This window comes from Nipponia nippon, unplaced genomic scaffold, assembly GCF_047370975.1.
Source record: "Nipponia nippon isolate SJK-2023a ecotype South Korea unplaced genomic scaffold, ASM4737097v1 scaffold_3, whole genome shotgun sequence".
NCBI classification, from domain to species: Eukaryota; Metazoa; Chordata; class Aves; order Pelecaniformes; family Threskiornithidae; genus Nipponia; species Nipponia nippon.
In genome coordinates this window covers 115,392,161-115,414,997 of record NW_028262347.1, presented here as the reverse complement: position 1 = coordinate 115,414,997, position 22,837 = coordinate 115,392,161, and the positions used below count along the sequence as shown (strand labels likewise).

Sequence of the window (22,837 nt, the reverse complement as noted above, 5' to 3'; positions counted from 1 at the left end):
TAAGTGTGATCTAGGTAGTGTGATGGTTCTACAAGCAGCAATAAAATAGTCATTAAAATACAAAAATGATCTCATGAAGAATAAGATGTCAGCTCTTAAATGGGATTGAAGTAACACAAGTATCCAGTTGCAGGAATAAAAAACTTCATCTAGGTCGAATGGCAACATCGTACTTCTTAACATACCGTGGAGGGAGGCAGGAAAGCACTCTGTTACTCAGCTTCCAAAATTAATGAAGGAAAATACCTACAAATTCCAGAAAAAGGACGAAAAACATTTCAGGCCTGGCAGATTATGATTATTAACACATGAGCTTTTCCCAGGTTACACTGAACCCTGTTTCTGGAGCTTGCCGTGCGTGTTTGCTTGTTGTTCCCTCTGATCATTGTTTGCACAGAGAAGCCGAAGACTGAAGCAGAAATTTCCAGTGCCTGGGTATATGAAATCTGCCTTCTGGGTGAGTCTCTATTCGCTTCTATGAGCTTTTGCTATCAGCTTCTCCTGAAAAATATTTCAGTCAGCACCATTTTTCACTTGTTCCTTTTTGGTGATTTTCTTTTCACTGGATGTGAATGGAAACAGGTGGCCACAACTGGTAAGTTCTTCTGCAGTTACTCTTGCTTTGATTTTTCCTGCACCTGCGAGTACTCCGCTGCCTGTGACTGCGTATCAGTAGAATGGTGATGCTCAGAAATACTCAGGGTACATTCACAAAGGGCCAGGTAAAATTTAGCTCAGGGTCACAGGTTGCTTTATAAGCAAACAAAAAAAAAAATTGTCTGACATTTGAAAGTACCAGAAAGTTTCCTAATGGTTTGAAAGTACAAGGGATATCTAGTGTGTTAAAAGTATTTGGCTATAGAGCTGGTGTTTCTATAGGGGAAAAGCAGACCTGAAGAATTTGACTAAACACATTAGGTTGGAAGCAGAATAATCACCTCGTGAACTATCATGAATGATGCACCGAGAAAGACAGCCGTGTTCCAGATCTGTGAAAGGAGAAAGACAAAACTCAAGAGCTGGACTGACCGCTGCAGCGATGATCATATGCCTTCAAGATTCAAGCAGATCAAGGTGCAAAAGGATAACTTTTGGAGACAAGCTAGCAGACACTCAGCCATGGATAGCTGAGACTTTCAAATATGCCAGGGCAGCCAGGTAACGAAAGGAAAATACTGCAGAATTTTAGTCCTGATGCAGAACAATGTGGAATAAATTAATGTTGCCCTTTTGCATTTACTATGAAAAGCTGTACACCCCCTCAGCACCTCAAGCCGGTGACAGTGTAATCCTCAATTCACATATTGTAAATTTAGAAAAGATTGGAATGCGCAACTGATCATAACTAGGATGTTTACACTTGCTGTTTGATCCCAAAATACTGGCTTATGTCATTAATAGCTTGTGTCATGCTCCTTTCTAGCTTCAGAAATGGCAAATGTTTACCATTTTAACTATGTTAGCCAACTGCTTAAAGAAAAGCAAAAAGGAAGCAAAGAAAGCACAATTGGCACAGTAAAAAATGAATGTTAAATTACCTGAGGAAAAACTGTGCTTTTTAAAAAATCCTTGATATTACTTATGACTCTTAAGATAATCCAAACATGCATGTTAATAACCCAACTTATCTTTCCATGCCTTCACTGTTACATACTTCAGTTCATATCATGGCATAACTGGTCTGTTTCCAGTCACCCTCACCTCTGGTTCTCATCCTCCACGTCCCCAGAAGCCCAAGAGAATTTACAATAATTGCTTATTTATTTGTTTACCCCACCTCCTTCTAATGCATGTGTGCTTATATTGGGAACTTTTTCTTCTCATCCCCAAAGTTGTGGATAATCACTAGTACCCCTTTACTATCAGTGAATATAGCCATAATTCATATATTTAGTAGAGATTTTACTTCAGTCATTTTTAATTTTTAAGCATATTACATTAGAAATAATATCCAGCCCTTAAAAAGCTTAATTTTTCAAGCTTTTCAATACTAATTCTTCTTTATGTGCCTGCAAGTTCTATGAATGCATGTAGAGCTGGAGGCAAAGTCTAAACCTTAACAGTTTCTTTCCCCGTGGAAAAACACTGAGTTTTGCAAAACTGCTGAGTACCATTTGATAGGGATGAATACGACTGACGCTTAAGGACAAACTGAACATAATTTAGAATGCAAAGTACGGCATTTTAAAATTTTGTATTAAGACAACTGATTTCTAAAAGTACGCCTAAACAGTTCCGTACCAAACACTGTACATCTTACGCGCCTGTAACTGATATTTGGCCATGGTGATTTTATCATCTTGTAGAGTTGGGCCCTTATTAACCAAGCAAAACATTAACTTCATCATAAAAGTCCTGCATGAATTTTGCTACAAGTTATTTTAGTATCAAACCAGACTCCTCTTCCCTTAGAGACGCACTTGATTATTGATAGCTCTTGTACACTGCTACTGATGCTGAACACCAGCAGGGACTAAGCTGAGCATTTAAAGCATCTGGGTTTTAAAAAAAAAGAAAGAAGAGTGGGTAGCTATCAAGAAAACCTTGTATTTCCTTAAGAAGTACAGCCCATGGGGGTTTTGTGCTTGGCATGCTGTCTCCAACACAAAATCAGATTTATTTTTTTATTATTATTTTTCTGATGAACATTTTCTCAGATCCACATATTGGAAACCTCTGGTGACCGACAGAGTCATCATACCTAAGTTCTGCTTTGGTGTCCTGAGAGCCCAGCATGTGATGGGAAACAGGAAAAGATAAATATCACTGAAAGTAGCCAGGGATGAGAGACCTATCCCTGTCAGGAAGGCTGCTCTGGACTAAAATGACTGAAACACACTGATCTGGTCGATGGCAAACAGATCTATTCCTGGGACCAAAAGATGTTCTGCAGGACTGAGTTTTTGACAGGTCACTTGCCCGAGGCCCGTCTACTGGCGCGACCTGCCTGGGTGCTCTGACGCCAGGCAGGTGCCAAGCTTGTGCGGTGGAGGGCCAGGGTTGCACTGCCTCCCGACGGAGCGAGGGAGGGCTCCTTCCCCCTGCTCCGCTGACAAACTGCAAAGCTGTGGTGTTACATGTCAGCACTTGCATTGCGGATCTCCAGAGACAAACCAGGAATGTTCCGCGTGCCAGACAGTGGCGTTGAGCCGCTACATTGAGACAACCTTCCTGAGGGAACCGTGGGCCCCGAGTGAACGAGAAAAGCAGGCAATCCACTGATGTTCGGACCCGCAGCTGTGTAACGAGAGGCAGCCTACTGCAGTGAGGCCAGCTCTACAGCTGAAAGAGAAGATGCCTTGCAAAAACGTGCCAAATCCATGCACCATTTGCTGCATAGATACTACACTGATTTGAAACAACTCGCGCGGCATTTAGCTAAGGTAGGTGAGACTATATGTCCCTAAAGTCTGAGGTATGCTTTCATCAACATTCGTGGTGAGCCTGAAATTATTTGATGATGTTTATCATCATCTGGAATGCTTCCAGTGGAAAACATGATCTTGCTGACCTGGAATCTAACTCAGATCCTGCGACCTATATATTCGGAGTAAGAGTCAACAGACAAATTCACATTGACATTTAATGCAGACAAGCAAAGGACTCTGGAGTTACCTGAAATGATCTGCTCACCTGTTGAGCTCATTTCTAAAATTAGCCTTTCAGTTCAGAACCTACAGTTCTTGCTTGTTTCACTGAACTACCACAGCTCCTAACCTTTCTCCAGGTCCTTCCCCTTTTGAAAATCTAAAAGGCCTTTTGAAGTCATATTCCTACTGGGAATCTGAAGAACCTCCATTGGATTGTAGAAATAGATTTTGTAAATAATTATCACAGGGACTGAAAAATGACAAAGCAGTCTTGAGAGACAGACAATTATGGAAAGAAAAAAAAACATTATTGTAACCATGGGGAAGAAAAGTAGCCATTATTATCTGTGATGACAGATTAGTTTATTGAAACATATGACATCTGGGATAGGGAAATAGTAACAATAAAAAAACTTTGACTTGAACTCTGGAGGGCTTCTCCTTTGTTACTTCCCACGTTAGCAGCAAGTTTGCCTCTTTCTTTATCAGCACCTTGTGAGAAAAGGAACAGCAAGGACAAATATTGGGATAAAAAGAAACATGAATGGAATAGCAATAACTCAGGGTCACAGGTAACAGCAAAAGCTTCACTGTCTCAGAAAACATTCTTAAAAGAAAACTAGCGACACACTGTAGATGAGGCTACATGAAGATGGATGCACAGCTTCTTTGAAAACTTCACTCACAGCTGGTATGAGTAGTTTGCTGTCGAACTAGAAAGGCGTGTCATTTGGGAATCTGTAAGGGTTAAGTCCTTTTCCTATATTGTTATTACAGTCTGGGTAACAGAACAGATCACACATTTGAAATCTGCATGTGGGGTAAGGTGCTGTAGGCAAACGGGAGCAGAGAGTTTTCAGAATGATTTGGAGAGATCGGATAAACAGTCTGAAAAACACAGGATTCAACCGAGCAAGGACAGGTGTTAAGTCCTGGACTTAGTAAGGGAAAATATATTGTCTGGGAAAGTACAGGATGGGGAATGACTAGACGGATAACAGTTGTTCTGAATAGGTCTTGGGGAGTATTACAGAGGATCAGAGCTGAACATGAGTCGACAATATCATGCTGTCACAAAGAAGGCATCCATCAACCTGAGCTGTACAAATAGGAGTTTTGTCTGACGTAATTCCCTGGTGATAAGGCCTAAGTAAGACCACTACATCCCATCTGGCAGTTGCACTTTAAGTACAAAGTGGATTGAACAATTCAGAAGAAAGTATAGGACTAATCAAAAGCCTACAAAAGGAAAGCCACGAGAAAGTATGATGAAAAGGGTATTGTTCAGTCTAGAAAGGAGAAGACTGAAGGCAGAAAATAACCTTTAAAGAAGAACAGAATAAATTGTTTTTGATACCCAGGGTGGAGAAGATGGAAGAAAGCAGACTTAAATTAAAGCAACAGACGTTCAGATTAAACCTCCTAATGGCAAATGAGAGAGTATGCCAAATTTTGAAACCTCTGACACTAGCAGTTTTAAAAATAGGTTGCACAAAACATCTGTCAGGAATGATTTAAACATGATCCACCTTTGGGGCAGGAGGAGGGATTAGATCACTCCTAGGTGTCCCATTTTGCATGACTACAGGAGCGAGCTGACTCTGGGGTGGCAATCAAATACGCAAAATCCCTTGGAAAGCAAGAAGTGCAAAAGTTGATATAACTTGTGTAGTTTGCAGGCTCCAGCAATTCTTCACAGTCCTTACAAGTCCACGGTTCAGGAGGTTTTAACATGGCCAACAGTTTATGTTAATAAATGGCAAGACCACAGATCTAAAGAGGGTCTTGAAGGTGATTAATAGATACAGTCAAAGTAGGAAAGAAGAAGAGGCTGTTTTATTAGGGAGAGAGACAGAAGCAGAGATCACACAAACATTTTAAATATTTGTATTTGTACCTAGTAAGAAGGTAAGTCATGGAGAGTCTCTAAGAAATGCATCCCTCTCCCAGACACAGAAGCCACTGCAGGCACAGGCCCTTAAAAGACAGCAAGATTTCACACATGGAATAGGTCTTAAATTCAGCTCCATCCAGGAAGCCCTGAACCAGAGGCTAAGGAAAGCTTAGTTTAACTGACACTTGTTTAAGTCCAAATTATTAAATATTTTAGCTAATAGGCAGTATCTGTTTAAGCAAGAGCCCTGAAGAAGCCATGTCTCCACATACTAAATATAAAATAAATACTGTCATGTCATGATACTCTGCACTTAAAAAGAATCCTGGCTGAACAGAGTCAGATGCTTTAATCCACTCATAAACCCAGCCCCTTTTCCCTCCACTGTTAAAAAAAGATGTGTGATAAGAATGTGGCTAGTAATCCTGGGGTGAAAGAAGTGGCATAAAACCCACCCATCAGTCACAGTCCACAAAGCTTTTACTTGGACTGCCCCTGGCTGTGATAACACATCATTACTAATCTTCCAAACATTACGCGCATACAATCTGGAACGCAAGAACTACCATACAGTCCATAAACAGGAGTGAAGCAAAGCCATTGGATTAGTTCAGTCTCAGGATTCAAGGAAAAAAACAAAACCACCCTTCACTCAGGGAAAAGTCCTTACCTGAAATCACTTATGAAATTAATTCTGATATCCAGAAATGCTCAGTTATAAAACTGGGAAAACTCACAGTAGTCTCCTTAAACCAAACAACAGACAATCCATTTTAGGCACTGAAAGCTCCCTTAGCTCTAGTAGTTTACAAGGAAATTAATTAGGTTGTAATTACAATATACGGACTTTTCAAATTTTTTTTTTCTTTAATTTGGCACCTGCAGGACAAAAAGCTATAAAAAAGAAAAAGAAGCTTTTAAAATCGTACCTTTCCTCTCCTTTTTTTCCTCTTTCCATTTGTTTTTTCATAGAGAACTTGACATTTCACACAGCTTTTTCGAGTAAGCAGATCAATTGCTGAAAAAATTAAGCCTCAGGCAAACTTATCAATCAGCCCATGAGAAAGGTAACACTCCTGAAAGAACGGTATCAGTCATCTTCACTTCTCTCACAATCACAGTTGTGTCCTTACCCTCTCAGTTTCAAAATAGACACTAAAACTTTAAGCAGCGTCCCAGACATTAGAAGTGAGGTCATGTGCTCGAGAGAAGCAAGGAAACTTCTCAGGACGCCTGTGATATAAACAAAAGACCAGTGATAAGGACAGACAGAGGGAAGGTAAGACAGACCCCAAAGGAAAAATTTAATCCTGAATAGTTCCAGTTTGATAAAATTGTAAGTAATTAAAAATAAGTTCTTAGTAAAGAGAAATGCCAGGAAAGTTCAAACTCCTCTGTCTTTTCAGAGCATGAATTTGAACTGCAGGTTCCCATCTCTCCAAAGACACCTTAATTACAGTCTGCTGGGTTTCAGGACGGGTCTCTCTTTTTTTTTTTTTTTGTGTTGAAGCTACTTTAGCTAATATAAACACACAAAAGGCAAAGCAGCAGGAATTCAATTCATATGCACGTCACCTCTCCCTAGGTCTGACTTCTGGTGAAGCTTCCACATGATCAGAGGTTATTTTTCTTTCTCTTTGTTTTGGAATTAATATCTAAGGGTAAAACAGCTTCCTTCAGTTCTCAAAATATTCTCATAAAAGTTGTTTTTTGGGTCAAGCTGAAACAAAATGGAGTTTGGCCAATGACCAGAAGCAGTTCTTTGGATGCAGTATTTGCTTCCAGCTGACCTTTTCAAAGGTCTCCAGCTAAAATGCCTGTCCTGTCCTAGGATGCAATTCCAGGACAATATATTATTTGGTACACATTCTGAAAAACAACTTTCTGAACTTTTCATCAAGAAATTCAGCAGCTCCACACTGTGGAGAAGAGACATGAAGAAAGCAGGAGATTCAACTGCTCTTCTTACATTTGCTTTTTCAGGGCATATTATGGAGTAAGAGAAGCAATGGGGAAAAAAAATGTTTGTCAGTATGGAACCAAGCATGCAGCCCTCTTCAGTACAAATGGGTGACAGGAGTTTGCTCAGCATGGCTTATATTGTCATAGAATCATAGAATGGTTTGGGTTAGAAGGGACCATAAAGATCATCTGGTTCCAACCCCCCTGCCATGGGCACGGACACCTTTCGCTAGATCAGGTCACTCAAAGCCCCATCCAACCTGGCCTTGAACGCTTCCAGGGATGGGGCATCCACAACTTCCCTGGGCAACCCGTTCCAGTGCCTCACCACCCTCATAGTGAAGAATTTCTTCCTTATACCTAATCTAAATCTACGCTCTTTCAGTTTAAAGCCATTACCCCTTGTCCTAGCATTATGTGCCCTTGTAAAAAGTCCCTCTCCAGCTTTCTTGTAGGCCCCCTTTAGGTACTGGAAGGCTGCTGTAAGGTCTCCCCAGAGCCTTCTCTTCTCCAGGCTGAACAACCCCAACTCTCTCAGCCTCTCTTCATAGGAGAGGTGCTCCAGCCCTCTGATCATCTTCATGACCCTCCTCTGGACTTGCTCCAACAGATCCATGTCCTTCTTATGTCGGGGGCCCCAGAGCTGAACGCAGTACTCCAGGTAGTGTCTCATGAGAGCGGAGTAGAGGGGGAGAATCACCTCCTTCGACCTGCTGGTCACGTTTCTTTTGATGCAGCCCAGGATACGGTTGGCTTTCTGGGCTGCAAGCACATGTTGGCAGGTCATGTTGAGTTTCTCACCAACCAACAGCCCCAAGTCCTTCTCCTCAGGGCTGCTCTCAATCTGTTTTCCGCTCAGCCTGTATTTGTGCTTGGGATTACCCTGACCCATGTGTAGGACCCTGCACTTGGCCTTGTTGAACTTCATGAAGTTCGCACGGGCCCACCTCTCCAGCCTGTCAAGTTCCCTCTGGATGGCATCCCTTCCCTCCAGTGTGTCAACTGCACCACACAGATTGGTGTCATTGGGAAACTTGCTGAGGGTGCACTTAATTCCACTGTCCATGTCATCGACAAAGATGTTAAACAGTGCCGGTCCCAATACCGACCCCTGAGGAATGCCAGTCATCACCGATCTGCACTTGGACATTGAGCTGTTGACCGCAACTCTTTCAGTGTGACCATCCAGCCAATTCTTTATCCACCAAGTGGGTCCATCCGTTGAATCCATGTCTCTCCAATTTAGAGACAAGGATGTCACACGGGACAGTGTCAAATGCTGTGCACAGGTCCAGGTAGATGACATCTGTTGCTCTTTCCTTATCTACCAATGCTGTAACCCCATTGCAGAAGGCCACAAAATTTGCCAGGCACATTTTGCCCCTAGCGAAGCCATGTGGGCTGTCATCAATCACCTCCTTATTTTCCATGTGCCTTAGCATAGTTTCCAGGAGGATCTGCTCCATGATCTTGCTGGGCACAGAGGTGAGGCTGACTGGCCTGTATTATACACCCTATCTGTCTCGGCATCAACACCAAGCAGACAAGTCAGCCACGGACCCTTCCGAGAAGGCCCTAAGTGCAAAAGGCATATGGGATTTGCAGGCAGCAGGAACTAAGGCTGCTCATCTTATACTGGCTGCAGCACACAAAGCTGCAGGCATCTTATATCCCAGGGAGCTGGGAATGAGGTAAGGAGATACAATCACTCTTAATCTTTTTGCTGGCCCAGCTACCTGAGGTTCAGTGGAGTCATCACCACAGGCACGTCAGAGTTAGGCAATGAGCTCCCTAGAAATTCTGCTTCACTGGCACCAATCATGATGCTCAAACTGTCTATTAAACATTGCAGTCTGATAGCATACATTTATCTCCCCTTCCTCAACCGTATTTTCCAAGAAATCTCTTCTGCTCTGTTCTTGGTGTAGGCAGGAAAAGCCAAAAGCCCTAATTAACTTCTGATTGAACTTTCATTAACTTAAATATGTAGGGCTTGCAGCCATTAGGACAGCCTGGAAGACAACAGATGTTAGATATGTTAAAGTAAGCTCGCACCAGCCTCACTAGGTAGCCTCAGGCAATCCAGGAAAATGTCAGTAAACTTTTACCTACCAACAAAATCCTTTCTAAAGAGGAGATCCAAAATTTTTCAGAAATTGGTGGCTCCTTCTCCCTGTCCTCTGTGACTAAAAGCTTGGAAAAAATTGCAATCTCCATGTTGCATTTCCTTAAATTCCATCTTTTTTCCTGGTAATTCTTCTGCCTTATTAGTGCTATGTAAAAGCATTTTTCTGAGTCACCTGAACAACCTACTGCTTTTTTCACATAGGACTTGGCTGAGCCATCAGTGATGTAGCCGGTGGTGATCCATACCTAGCCTACGCTGTGTCCACCCAAGAGCTGCTAACGCTCACCCTGGCTTCCCAAACCACAGCTGCCGCGGGTGGTGAAGGCAACACAAGGCACAGGGCCTGCGAGCCCATCTCCTGCTGACAGTAGCAGCCTTCCTGCTGGGCCCTCGGTAGGGGGAGAGCGCTGCACCAGGATGGGGGGAGGCGGTGGAAAGCTGCAGTTTTTGCACGTTATTACCTGAAGTGCTGAAGGACTAAGTAGGACTGGGAGCCAGAGGGGAGGCAGCCATGGATAAAAAAAGGACAGAAGTTAGGAGATAAAGCATGGAGGGAGCCAAGGGCTGGCTGGACTTCCAGGGTGGGGTCTCCTGGGTACCTCTTGGCAAAGCAGTAGCAAGCAAGCAAGCAACCAACCTGTGGGTAGGGAACCTCAGCTCTTCAGAGCCTCGAGAGGCATTCAGCATTCACCTCCAAGGCCCCTGCCTGAGCAGTGATGAAGCACTGCAGCAGAAACACCACCCTGGATGTGGGATTCAGCATGATCAGGCAACTCCAGCAAAGGACCTCAGAGAGACATAGGGACGCGTGTGTGTGTGTATATATATTTTTTTTTTTTAGAATCATAGAATCATCAAGGTTGGAAAAGACCCTTAAGATCATCGAGTCCAACCATCAACCTATCACTGCCAAGTCCATCTATACCATGTCTTCAAGCACCGTATCTATCCGTTCTTTAAATACCTCCAGGGATGGAGACTCAACCACCTCCCTGGGCAGCCTGTTCCAATGCTTGACCACCCTCTCGGTGAAGAAGTTTTTCCTAATGTCTAACCTAAACCTCCCCTGGCGCAGCTTGAGGCCGTTTCCTCTCGTCCTGTCACTCGTTACTAGGGAGAAGAGGCCGACCCCCACCTCGCTACACCCTCCTTTCAGGAAGTTGTAGAGAGCAATAAAAAACCAGAACAGATGGCTAAGGCTCCACCCCACAAGGCACTGCCCAGCTCCTGTAGCTTGCAGAGTCTCTTGACAGCACCAAAACCACTGCTAGATCTTATGAGAGATTAGGGCAGCCAGAAGGACCCAGCCAACGGGGTCTGAGGGTGCAGCACTCAGCAGGAGGCTCCATCACCTCAAAGAAGTCGCCCCAGTTACACAAGTTACAGACAGCTCTGCCATTCCCCAGGCAGTGAGAACAGACCCACTTTCCAGGGGAGCATCCACGTAAAGGTATGGCCGGATGACAGCACGTAGTAAACGATACCATAAACTGCTTAACAGTAACATATTGTTCCACTGAGGTATCTGCTTCATTATTCCAACTGGTGGTGAGTTTATGCTCTGAAACATGAGGATTGGTGGCCCTTGACATTTTATCCAAGCTAGTCTGACTACAGATGCTGTTCTTATAATAACAAGTGCCTAATGCTCGTTTTCAAGATGTTTTTAGATTGTCTTGACAGCATCTTACAACTGTAAGCACCATAGGCTAAATAGAAGTTATTATTTGTTTTATATTAGCAGCTCATAACCCACTTCTGAAAAGAGCCCTACAGTGTGAGGCTGTGTGGATAGCCTTTCACACCCTCCTCCCTTCGAGCAATCCCATTACAGTATCTGCCCCCCATTCTGGATATGGCCCTGAGTCATTCAAGAAATTTGTGGTAAAGCTGGGTATTGAAACTAGCTCTCCCCAGGGCTCATCCAGAGCTTATATAAGTCAACTGAAGTCTTTTCAATTGATTTCAATTAACTTTTGAGTAGGTTCCGAGTCTTGGGGCACTGCCCTTGCTGTGACAGCATGCTTTTTATACTGTTCATTTTATACACCTATCAGATTTCTTCCAACAAGTCTTTCCAAATTAAATTGCTTTAGGTTGTAAGGGAACATTTCAGAGAGATGAGGGACTGTAAGCTATCCTTATTCTCATTGAAAATCAATATGCGACTTGGATACCTGTCTCCAATTTGTGCCATTTTAAATTTTCCCCTTAATCAAGCCAGACCTGCCTGGAATGCTTTTCCCCATTTTTCTCTCTTTTCTGTGGATCACTTTTGCTGTCTTTTCTGATGCATAATGGGAAGATGACAGGAGATTCTATCACAGCTGGACACCAGACATCGCTGAGAGACTCATGCACAAGAAATCTATCTCAAATAGTACAGTCCCAGAAAAAGGATTTATTAAAAATGAATGAAATTGGGTATCAGTTTAGTTGAGATGTGCTCCTCCAGTTTTATCCTGATTCCAGTAGTACACAAAAAAAAGCTGGAGTGCTGCCATGACAAATTAGGCCTGTCATTTTCCAGTGGCTTTAATATGGGTCAAAACGTTTAATCAGCCAATATTAATTTATTTTAGTATTCCCTGGGGAAACCCAGGGTGACTTTAACATAGTGCTCCTTCTAGCTCTTTAAACAAAGAAAAAATGGAAGGACATCCGCTGTGATTTATTTTCTCTGGATGATCAGTGGAGAAATTGGATACGCATGACACACATTCATTTAGTCCTCACTTCCCTTTGATGATTAGGGCTGAATTTTCCTTCTGGTGTATGGGGATTTGTGTGTGTCACTCCAAACAACAAATGTCATACATCTAAGTCCAAAAGTAACTTTCCAAGAGTGAAGTTCAGAGGCACAAAACTCTAGTGTAAGTGGCAAAAATAGAATATTGTAATTACATGCAAGCAATATTTATGTTCTAAAATTGAAGCTTGAGCCTCACAGAGGCTTGACTCAGCTTGTAATTAAGATCCTTTCCCCAGCTTTAGTAAAAAAAGCACATTGGAAAGATGTGCAGGCATCAACTTAATTAAATCTATAACAATTGATTAGCCATTTCAAAACATCTGTTACTTGGTCCTTTGTACACTATTGCGAACAACCTCAATAATGAGGTGTGACCAATTGTTTTATTGCGTGAGCATTGCAGCCTCGGCAGAGGAAGGCTGAAGAGGCATAGCTGTAGCTTGAACTGATCGCAGTGAAATGCTAGGTCTGTGTAGCCAAGTCATGTAATTTTATTTGTTTATAAAAATCATTTGTTTATTAATATAAACTTTTTTTACAGACCATGAGAATCAGACAGAACTGTGAGCAACTGTTTTTCAGAAACAGTCCCTTTACCCTTCAGGACTATCTGACATTCACTAGAAGAAAGGAGTTCTCTAAACAAAAGCTAATGGAAGGATGAAAAAAAGCTTTATAATGGATTATAAAGCTTTGTAATTGCAGCTGGCAAACCCAGCGGAGATCTGAAAGGCTACTGCTGTGGCGTAGTATTTTCCAGTTTTCGTGCAGTCCCAATGTCAAGTGATACAAGCAATAAAGCTCTCCCTTCCCTTCCCCTGTAAGACTATTCCATACATCACATTGTGAGCAAGTTTTATTTTTGGACTGTGATGAACACCTCACAGGATCAGGCCAGTAGCAAGGCACCAAGCACGTGGTAATGATACATCACACGGATTCAACAACAACTGCCTTCCACCACTGCAGCATTGGGTGCGCTCGTTGAAATGACCACAGAATTAAAAATACAGCACAATCACACAGCTGTATAAAACGTGAAGAAATATAATCTTGACTAAAGAATCACACTGCACTCAGATACTAAACATCTGATGGATCCAAGGACAGACGTTTGCCACCCCCTGGACAGGTCTCAGCACCAGAGCGGGGATTCGGTCCCAAGGAATCAGATGCAAGCGCTCACAACCACACACGCACACTGTGAGAATGGGAAAGATTGACCTTGAATGCGCCGAGCTGTATCCAGCAAAAGACAGGTGGCAACAGCAAGCAACTGAAGCTCTACTTCGAGAAGGCAGCAGCCGCGAAGCTGCCTCTGCTTCATTTACAGATAACCATCCTCGACGCAGCTCAGGAGAGGGTGCTAATACATACAAGTTTCTGAAACACCTCAGTCTTCTATGTACGTATATTTTATGCATAAATCTGGAGAAGGGGAGAAAAAAAAGCAATGGAAATATAACTTTTTGATATTCAAGATTTATGTCTGGCCATTTAAGAAAACTGAGCAATTCTACCAAACTGGAACAATGCTACAGCTCTGTTTCAGCTGGGAGGCTTAAAACAAATGGCTTGAGAGAAGTGAGAGAAGAGCAAAGGGTTTTAATAGGCATTGTCATGCAGAAGGAGTGAAACAGAGAAAACATTCTCTTCTGTTATTCCTCAGCAGAGTTCAGATTTCCTAATTTCAGGCATTAGTGTTTCAAAACCTTTGCAGTGGAAGCTCCAGAGCGCTCCTGTGCCAGCAGGAGGCTCGGGCTGCAATGCACTGAGAAAACTTAAGTCAGCTAATCCTCACACAAATTTCCGTGCTGGAGCATTTCATATTGTAATTTCCTGCACACATGGATAAACCCCTGCTGGAAGGATAACACAAACCAAACGCATTCCCACTGGACAGGCTGTTTCAGCTCTGATTCCACATAACAGATTGCATAACACACTCGAGGAAGCTGTTTTTCCAGCATCTTCACTGAACGTTCCAGAAGAATTTCAGCGGAAACTGTAATACCAACAACACCCCATGCACAAAGGCAAGGGATAGGCAGGCCTACAACTTCACGACAAACATACTGTCCAGCTGGAAGTCCTCCCCCAGGCTGTTCTCAACCTGTATTTGCCCTCCTACCTCCCAGACAGTTTTCCTGACAGGCTAGGCAGCAGGCAAGTGATCTTTCCCTCACCATCCCAGCTCAAGGTCTAGAAGACAGGACTTTTGCTGCTATAAACAGGACTCCTTTAAATGACTGGTCTTAAAACTTTTTTGAATCATCTATGATACGATTTTTCATTAGGGCACAGTTTCTGGTGCTGTTATAAGGCTGTCAATTTTGGTGGAAAGAAGGTTAAAACAAACAGAACACCCAAGTCCCAAACCCATAAGCCATCACAGATACACTCCAAAACAGGGATCCCACCAATGAACATGATTTATGGACCATGGATGCCGTTAAAGTGTTACTGTAGAGAACTGTCAACCCTCGTGAGTTTTATTTGGCTTTAAAAGTATTTTTTAAGGAGCTGGTCTTTTAGGTCATAGAGTATATGTGAAAATTTGGAAACAATTTAGCCTTTCAGACTAGTTATGGATACACCCTACACAGTTTTGGTTTTGATTTCTTACTCTCTTTCTCTGCAAATTCTACAATTAGATGGGTAAGACGGCACATTTTCTATGGATTATTACACTGATAAGGGTTGAAAGCACTTGGCCTACAGCCTTGTATCTCACTGCATGCCCGAGGCCTCCGATAATCCTTCAGACATACGCTGTGCGTTGAACCTTGTTGCTTCATTAGAGGCATACTTTCTCAGTCTGCTTTCCAAAAATCTTTCAAGGCACCCAGTAGTTGTGTGGTCAGCCACTCAAATCACAGGTGGTGGAGGATCAATAAACTCGACTCAAGTAGGCTTTATTGGCAAAACTCACACATGTTTGCCTGCAGCTGATTTTTTACTGCAACTACTTTCCCTCTTTGGGCTTCCTTTCCTAAAAACCTATGGCCTAGATCAATGTGTAGAAATTACACAAGGGTTGAGCTTCCCATGGGGCATTTAGACACTTCCAAAATGTTTACTGTGTGCTCCTTCCCCTTGTGTCCATTCCTGATTCTGTGCAAAGCATTTCTTTTACCTTCTTAAATACTTTTAAGTAACTGCTAAAATATTGCCATACCATTTTTCCAGATATCAACTGTAGATCAAATAGGAAAAGGATATGTAATTGATAGGATGAATATAGTAAAAATTGTTATTCAGGTCCTCACACCAGCATGGACTTAAACTGGAAAGTTACAGCTAAGTATCCTGGAGAATTTAAGTCAAAATTGACTGCTATCGAACATTTCAATTTCTTACGAAAGCCACCTATCACCACTCTTTACACATCAATCTGATGGAAAGATGAGACAAGCTGAGGGATCAGCTCATGTAGCAGAGTGAACCCGCCATTACAAAGGTCTTTGGAAACGGGTATGTTTTAGCGATCTCTCACCCAACTTGCAGTTAGGTCTCATTTCTGAATGAGCACCTCAAGAATTGTCCTTCCCACTTCTGTTCTCAAAGGTTTGTATTTTTCCTAAATCCCAAGTTCATAAAGAGTAAACTCAAATTAAATAGAGGTATTATCAAGGTCTTATTAAAAAAAGCATGACAAATAGATATTTTTCCAACGCTTTGTTAGCACAGGATTGTTATTTGCATATCTCATCTGAATGGTTTTTAAGTAAAATTGTTTGTTTTAATCATTGTAACAGTACTACTATTAAAAACAAACAAAAACATCAAACTCCTGCACTTTTGAGCCCTTAACATGTGTAGTACAGACAGCAGAATTAACTGATTGTGTATCCCAGAAAGTTCAACTTACATCTCTATCACAGTCCACAGCTTCAGCTTTTATACCCTTATCCAGGCATAATGCCATGCTCTTTTGCAATAGTGACATGAAAGCAGCTGTCAGCATTACAAGCACATGTGACAATTTCCAATAAATTTCAAAATTGAATAAGTCCCTTTCCAGTGATTCTTTGATGTCATCTAATTTTCTGCCAGTTGGTGAAGTCAGAGAGACAGAAGTCTCAAAGTAATCTGAATTTTATGGTTCCAAACTTTTCTTCCCTACAAGGAGCAAACCATTTTCTGCTTCGGTCTTCGAGGGATTATTAAGACAGAGGAACTATTATAACAACAATGAAGGGAATGTTTGATTTTCCTATCAACTCATAAGCCCATCTCTGTTCTTGAAACTGAGATCCCTTATGCTGTGGTATACACTGAGAACTGATCAAAAGTTGCCCAATCTCAAAGGCTCATTTACACTTCAAGACTAATAAAAGTATCACAGTCACATTAAACTTTTTTATTAGTCACCCCACCACAAACACCCCGTTTTCCTCACACTGAGTTTACATGCAGTCTATTAATTTTCTCTTCCTCTAGGTTGCTCCATAATAAGAAGTCCCAGCACATCACAAAGAGAGGCTTGAGTTTTTTTAAGCTAAATTTAAAAGACATGTTGACATAGTGCTTAGGGACATGGTTTAGTGGTGGACTTGGCAGCGTTAGCTTTATGGTTGGACTCAGTGATCTTAAAGGTCTTTTCCAACATAAATGATTCTATGATTCTAAATCGCAGCAGGAAAAACTGAGACTATGTTTGTGCTGCCTCTGATGGGAGGGCCAAGGCTCCCTCATGGCAGATCTACTCATTCTCTGTACTGTGGTCCTGCAAGTGCCTGTGATCGTGTGCTCTGGACCACGTGTGAGGGGCCCAGCACAGCATCCAACTCAGTGCAGCTGCTTTGTGTGCCAAGGCAGGCAAGCACGGGGACTCACATACCTGTCAGCACTCTAGGACCAGCCTTTTGGTGCAGCGTAGGCAGGGCCTCATCTCAAAGCAGCAATCATCTCATCTGTCAATAGACAACCACAGTTGAGTCTAGGCAGGCTCTGATCTTTAAAAGAGGCTGAACTCTTCTCATGGAGTGAGAGCAGCTATTTGTATTTGCAGTTATCATCCTTCAGCATCAGCCTCTTCAGCTCCTTCACCTCCAGACAGGACCGCTTGGACCCACAAGACAAACCGCTGAACACTGCGGCCAAAACAGGTGCAAAAACATGCACTTCAAAATTAGCCAAGTGAAGAAAAGAGCTGAAAACTAACAACCCCGTGGAGTTGTTGGGCTAAATAATATTGTGCATAGAATTTGCATAGCACAAGCCATAATTTTTCCTTGTCAGAGGTAATCCTGATCTAGAATCACAAGAGAGTTATTCTTTTCCAGGCATCCTACATCTGCTCTGCTGTTAGATGTTGTGTTTTAATTACCTTTCACACGTAGTAATTACCCCTTCTTCCTCATTGCTGGTCAATGCCATTAAATCTCATTCCATCATCCCCTCCACTAGCTCAGTATCACCTCTTCCAAAGATGCTAATGCAAATCTCATGATACTCTGTACCATCTTTTAGCCCTATGTGATAGAATCATATTACTGCATGGGAATTTCAGGTTTCAATTGAAAAGCAGTTCCTGGCCTCCCTGAGTATACACAACTGCTTTGAAGTATGGTTTGCATGCACCTTTAAAGGCCAAAAGGGAAGCATCAAACAAAAAGAACCTGCTGCCTTCTATTGGAAAACAAACAAAGCCCCATGATTTCCATATAGTCTCACTTTTTTTTATGCTTGACTCATCATTTTGTAATGCCATGGGCAGTACTGCAAAAGTCCCTTCCCTGCGGAGCTGCACAGGCACTCATATATCCCCATGATGACTGCCAACAGCAGTAAATAAGCCTTCCAGTCTTACGCTCATGCTAAAGATCTAGCTGTTTACAGAAAAGCTTCCCAAAGATTCCCTAAGTGCTTGCAGAGATCTTTACCACCGCAAGCTGTTACGTAAAGTCTGTTGCAGCTACACACTTAATCCAAAGCCCAATAAACTCAGTAGAAAAATTCCCATTAATCTTAGAAAGCTTTGGATCAAATTCTACAGTTACTAATACTACCTTGGTTTATAAGGGTAAACCTTCGTATCTGTTTGACTGCCGATACTTATGTCACTATCATATATTTTTATTTTAGGCAAGGGGCAAAATGGAATGAGCCAAGACAAATTTGTTTGGCTTTCTATTTCTGTTTCACCAAAGCTTTCATCTGTCTCAGTGATGCCTAAACGTGTCTGCATTTAATGTTTTCAGACCTATGATCAATCTATTTGATTTCAAGCGTCCTCTGCCATTTTTGGTGCAAATCAGGAAGTGCCCCATTTATGTTTTGAAAAACTAGCCCACTCATTAACTTTAGGCCTAAATAAAGTACTCTTCAAGTAGTAGCCACATGCATGAAGGAAGTTCCTATTATCGCATTCTTAATGTTACTGTAAACGGATCCCTCCTCCTTGCATGGCATCTCAGACCTGTGGGTGCGTAACATACTGGAGAATCATCCTAGGAAACTGAGGACTGAGCCATCATGGTCTTAGCAGTGAAGGTCACAGACCCGGGCTCCATACCTTGACCTTGGCTGACTGTGCGACAGTGCCAACATACCAGGAAAGAGGAGAGTGGGGGGAAGGCTCAGCAGACATTGGAGACAGATGGCCTAATTCATCATCTACCAGAAATAAAAAAAAAAGCTGTTCCAAGCATTACACACAGAGCAATGGTTGTAAATCCCACAACTGTGGAGACCTGCCAAGCCATTATACACACACCCATACTGCAGTCACTGTGCATAGCTCCTGAAAGGTGACGTCAGGAGAAACTACAAAGCATAAAGGGTGCTCAGCTCTCAGGAAATTGGTTCATAAAATGATTAGCCAAGCCCTGTTGGAACGAAAAACACATAGGAGTTAGGGACTGACAGGATATTACCATTTATTTGTAAACGATGCATTTATGCAGCGCATAACTAACTTATCCATGGGTGTGATTTCTAGATATTATGTCCCTAATTAGCTTCTTGCAACACCATTTTTTTTTTTTTATTTTGCTCTTAATAGTTGTGTGTCCTCCTAAATAACGTTCTCCAGTCACCAAGCAGAGTACCTCACAGGAACTGGCAGTGCTGGTGACGCTGCTCGGGAAGGATGGCATGCAGACCAAACTGAGGTTTCTCCAGACTACATTTGTTTGGTTTCTCTGCGAAGAGAATGAAGGAGCATCCTGGATCCTGCCTTGGATTTTTTGGCACCTAGAAATTCACAGAGAGCAAAGGAACAGAGTGGCATCAGTAATGCTGTTTGTAGCACAGGCCGAGTGCTCCAAGTGGCTTTGTGAGCACAACGTCCCTACAGACAAAGACAACAGCAGCCATTGAGTTGCTGAATGTCACAAAGCGAGTGCCAGAGAGCTTGATCGCGGCCTTTGTCCAGCCCTTGAGCTCTCTTTCTACACAGGCCAACATCGATGCACTTACACAACAAAGAGTTATTAATACAACCTCCACAATCAGCCAGTGTAAAAACCCACACGTAGATCCTAGGGCTCCAGTCAGGGATTCCTTAGGAGTGCGTGGTATGAATAACTGCAAATTCTTGTCACCGATCTGAAACTGCAACCCACTGAGCAGTCCTTGCTTTTATTGCCAGGTGACCTCGGAAGGGTCAGAGAGAAGGGGCTTGTTCTGTGCAAGCAGGTTCAATAAGTAAACACACTTGACAATCCAAATGTTCTTATCTGACTGCCAGTCTCCAAGTTCGTGATTCTGGGTGGCTCTCCTAGAAGCTGGTGGTATGTCAGAGAACCAGCACACCATACCCCTCTGCTACCTCAGAGCCCCCACAGGGAAGCCACTTCTCTTGAACCCTTTCCACAGTCAAGATAAAAACAACACCCTGAAAGCCTGGCTGTCCTGGGAACCTCCTCTCCAGTTTTATCGCGCCAGCTGTATCCATCCATGCTTTCCCCTTGTCCTGCTGCACATTCCAGAAATCAGCTCAAGCTGCCTCACTCAGCAACTCAAAAACAAGAAGGAATTAGACAACAAAGCAGAAGCGTACTGTGCTGAATATTGCTAGCTGATCCCCGTTCTGACGAGGAACATTTTACTCGCTGTTTGAAGAACTACTCTACATGCAGAGAGTGCCCCAGCCTCCTGTGGAAGGAGGGGAAGAGGAGGAACTAAAAAGCAGAAAGCAAACAAGCATTCTCCAGTTTCTCCTGCTTACTCCAGCTACCCACCAGACTATTACTTCATGAAAACAAAGTCCTCCTCCTCCATCTAGTTTATGGTCTCCCTGCTTTACCTTTACAGTGGACACTCAGGAAATATTTATATGACCTACCTTGAGCATCTAATCTAGGTGTGATTCTCTTACAGCTTCGACCCTTGACGTCTTATGCAGCAGATGGAGATGTCTCCCTCAGGAGACAACTCCAAATGGTCATTAGGGATTCAGGTGACTCACACTAGTACAACCCCAGTTATTTTACTTCTCCACCTCTTTTGAAGAAGCACAACTTCAAGTGGGTTCCCTTCTCTTATTTACCCTGAAATTTGCAAGACACCTTTTAGAGACTTAATCTAGATACACAGACCATTGTGCATGAAAGCTTTACATATATTCCACAAGTACAGTCGTGAACACACCTTTTAGAGTGTCCCTTGTTAGAGAGATTTGAATGTTGCCGTGCTTCCAAGTTGTGCATCCATCTACCTACCTAGGTACCCCTCTGAATCTCGTCCTTTAGCATCAGGGCCATCTTACAAGCTTCAGCATAACTATCTTTGTAAAGTAAGAGGGGATTCATGAAGGCAAAGAGAGGCTGAGAGATTTAAACCTTGGGCTCAGGAGCACTGCCTGGTCCACCAGAGCATTTTTCTGTTGGAAATTTGTTCTCTGAATGAACCAGAGAACAAACCCAATAATGCCCAAGATGCGGCACCAATCAAGGAAGATCAGCTTGAACCTCATCCTCAGCCTGTGTCACCTCCAGCAAGGCCCACAGAAAATCCTGGGGGCCAAAAATACCGGGGCACTGACTGAAAAGTGGTCAAAGAATTGTGATGCATAGAACAAAGAGGCTTGGCAAAAGACTGTTTTTTTGAAAGGAGCTGTAACCGTAAGAGTTATGGGTGACTTGGTATCTTTTCAAGATAAATAATCAACACCGTAACCCATCAAATACCCCCAAAACTGCTATCTAGTGGCAAATCTACATGATAGTATTGTAGGCAAGTGCAACCGGGGAAAAAATGTTAGGACTCCGGAACTGTCCCGGCCCATGTTTTTTGAGCCTTTATAAATAAAAAATTGTAAAAAGGTGCTTTTAAAAACAGGTATTAGATACCACCACCATGCATTCTAAAAACTGTGTGTAAATACCTCCTCTACATGACAGTGCTTTTATCATCTAAGAAAGCAAAAACCATCAGACAAAATATTGAATATAGCACTAGGCTAAAGTGGAAAAGAATATTTCCTTAATATACGTCTTTATATGTTGTAAATAAATATAAAATATTTCTAAAATAAAAATATATAAAATACATGTAATATATAAAATTTCTATATAAAGATATAACATTTTATACATTATATCTTAATAATAGATTGTAATGTATAATATTATATATAATATACATATTATTCTAGAATTTATAAATCCCTCCTAGCTGTTATGGCAGGTACATGGAGGAACCCCAGTACAGTTTTAGTTTCTGCCGTATCTGTCAGTCTGTAGGTAATCACAAAGCAGTGGGAATGCAATTTATTCCCAAGTAGCCAGTGTTGCGAACTACAGCTGTACTTGAGAGATTCCAGCTACTCAATATTTACAAGTCTGAATTCTAAAACTGACCAGAAATTCATTTACAAGCTCAGACTTCCCCCCAGTTTAAGCAAGGGGATGAAGTGTTTTCCCCTGCACTATGAGGGCCTGCATCCAGCTGGCTAGATGCTGTTCGAGTGATCTGAACACTGAAGGTCATGGATGCATTTTTATCCTTAAACTAAGTAGAAAAACTTGAGCTCTTCTGGAGAGACAGAGGCAGATTTTCATTGTGCTCAAAGCTCCAGCAGCATCTGCCTACAACCTTCAGTGATATCAACTGCAGTTAGATGTTGTACTTCTGACTCACATACACGCTCTGTCTGGAATGCCTCCTATTTAAAGCGAAGTATACGTGGATGCTCTACCGTTGAGCTCCTGTAACCCAACAAACATCTTACCATGACATCCTCTCAGGCATAGTTGCAGAAGTGGATTCTAAGTGCTGATCCCACCCAAGGTAAATCTCATTTTTAGAATTTCAGGCATCAGAACCCAAGAACGTGCACGTCATTTCTCACCTTTACATTTCCACGCAGAGGAACAAAGCTATCCCAAATGCAAGCCATGACTATCGTAAGAAATTACAAGTTCTTCTTTGCCTTAGCAAGTAGAAGCTTGGAGGTATTTCAGAAGAATAATGTAATTCTCCTAGAAGTGAAGTGCAACGTGAAGCGGCTGCTGATTCAGTAGCACTGAAAACTGATGCTGGGCTCAGCATTGTTACAAAAA

The 22,837-nt window shown here is 42.4% G+C and overlaps 2 long non-coding RNA genes across 2 annotated transcripts; one reads left to right on the top strand and one right to left on the bottom strand.

Annotated features, from left to right (window-relative positions):
* The first annotated feature begins 2,580 nt into the window (after positions 1-2,580).
* LOC148054853 (uncharacterized) lies at positions 2,581-16,338 on the top strand. The gene is made up of 2 exons (XR_015706274.1): positions 2,581-3,383; positions 12,868-16,338. It is a non-coding gene; the product is annotated as an uncharacterized LOC148054853 (long non-coding RNA).
* On the bottom strand, positions 13,628-21,603 carry LOC148054852 (uncharacterized). The gene is made up of 3 exons (XR_015706273.1): positions 19,048-21,603; positions 17,170-18,947; positions 13,628-13,754 (listed from the first exon to the last, which is right to left on the bottom strand). It is a non-coding gene; the product is annotated as an uncharacterized LOC148054852 (long non-coding RNA).
* Between the last annotated feature and the right edge of the window lie 1,234 nt (positions 21,604-22,837).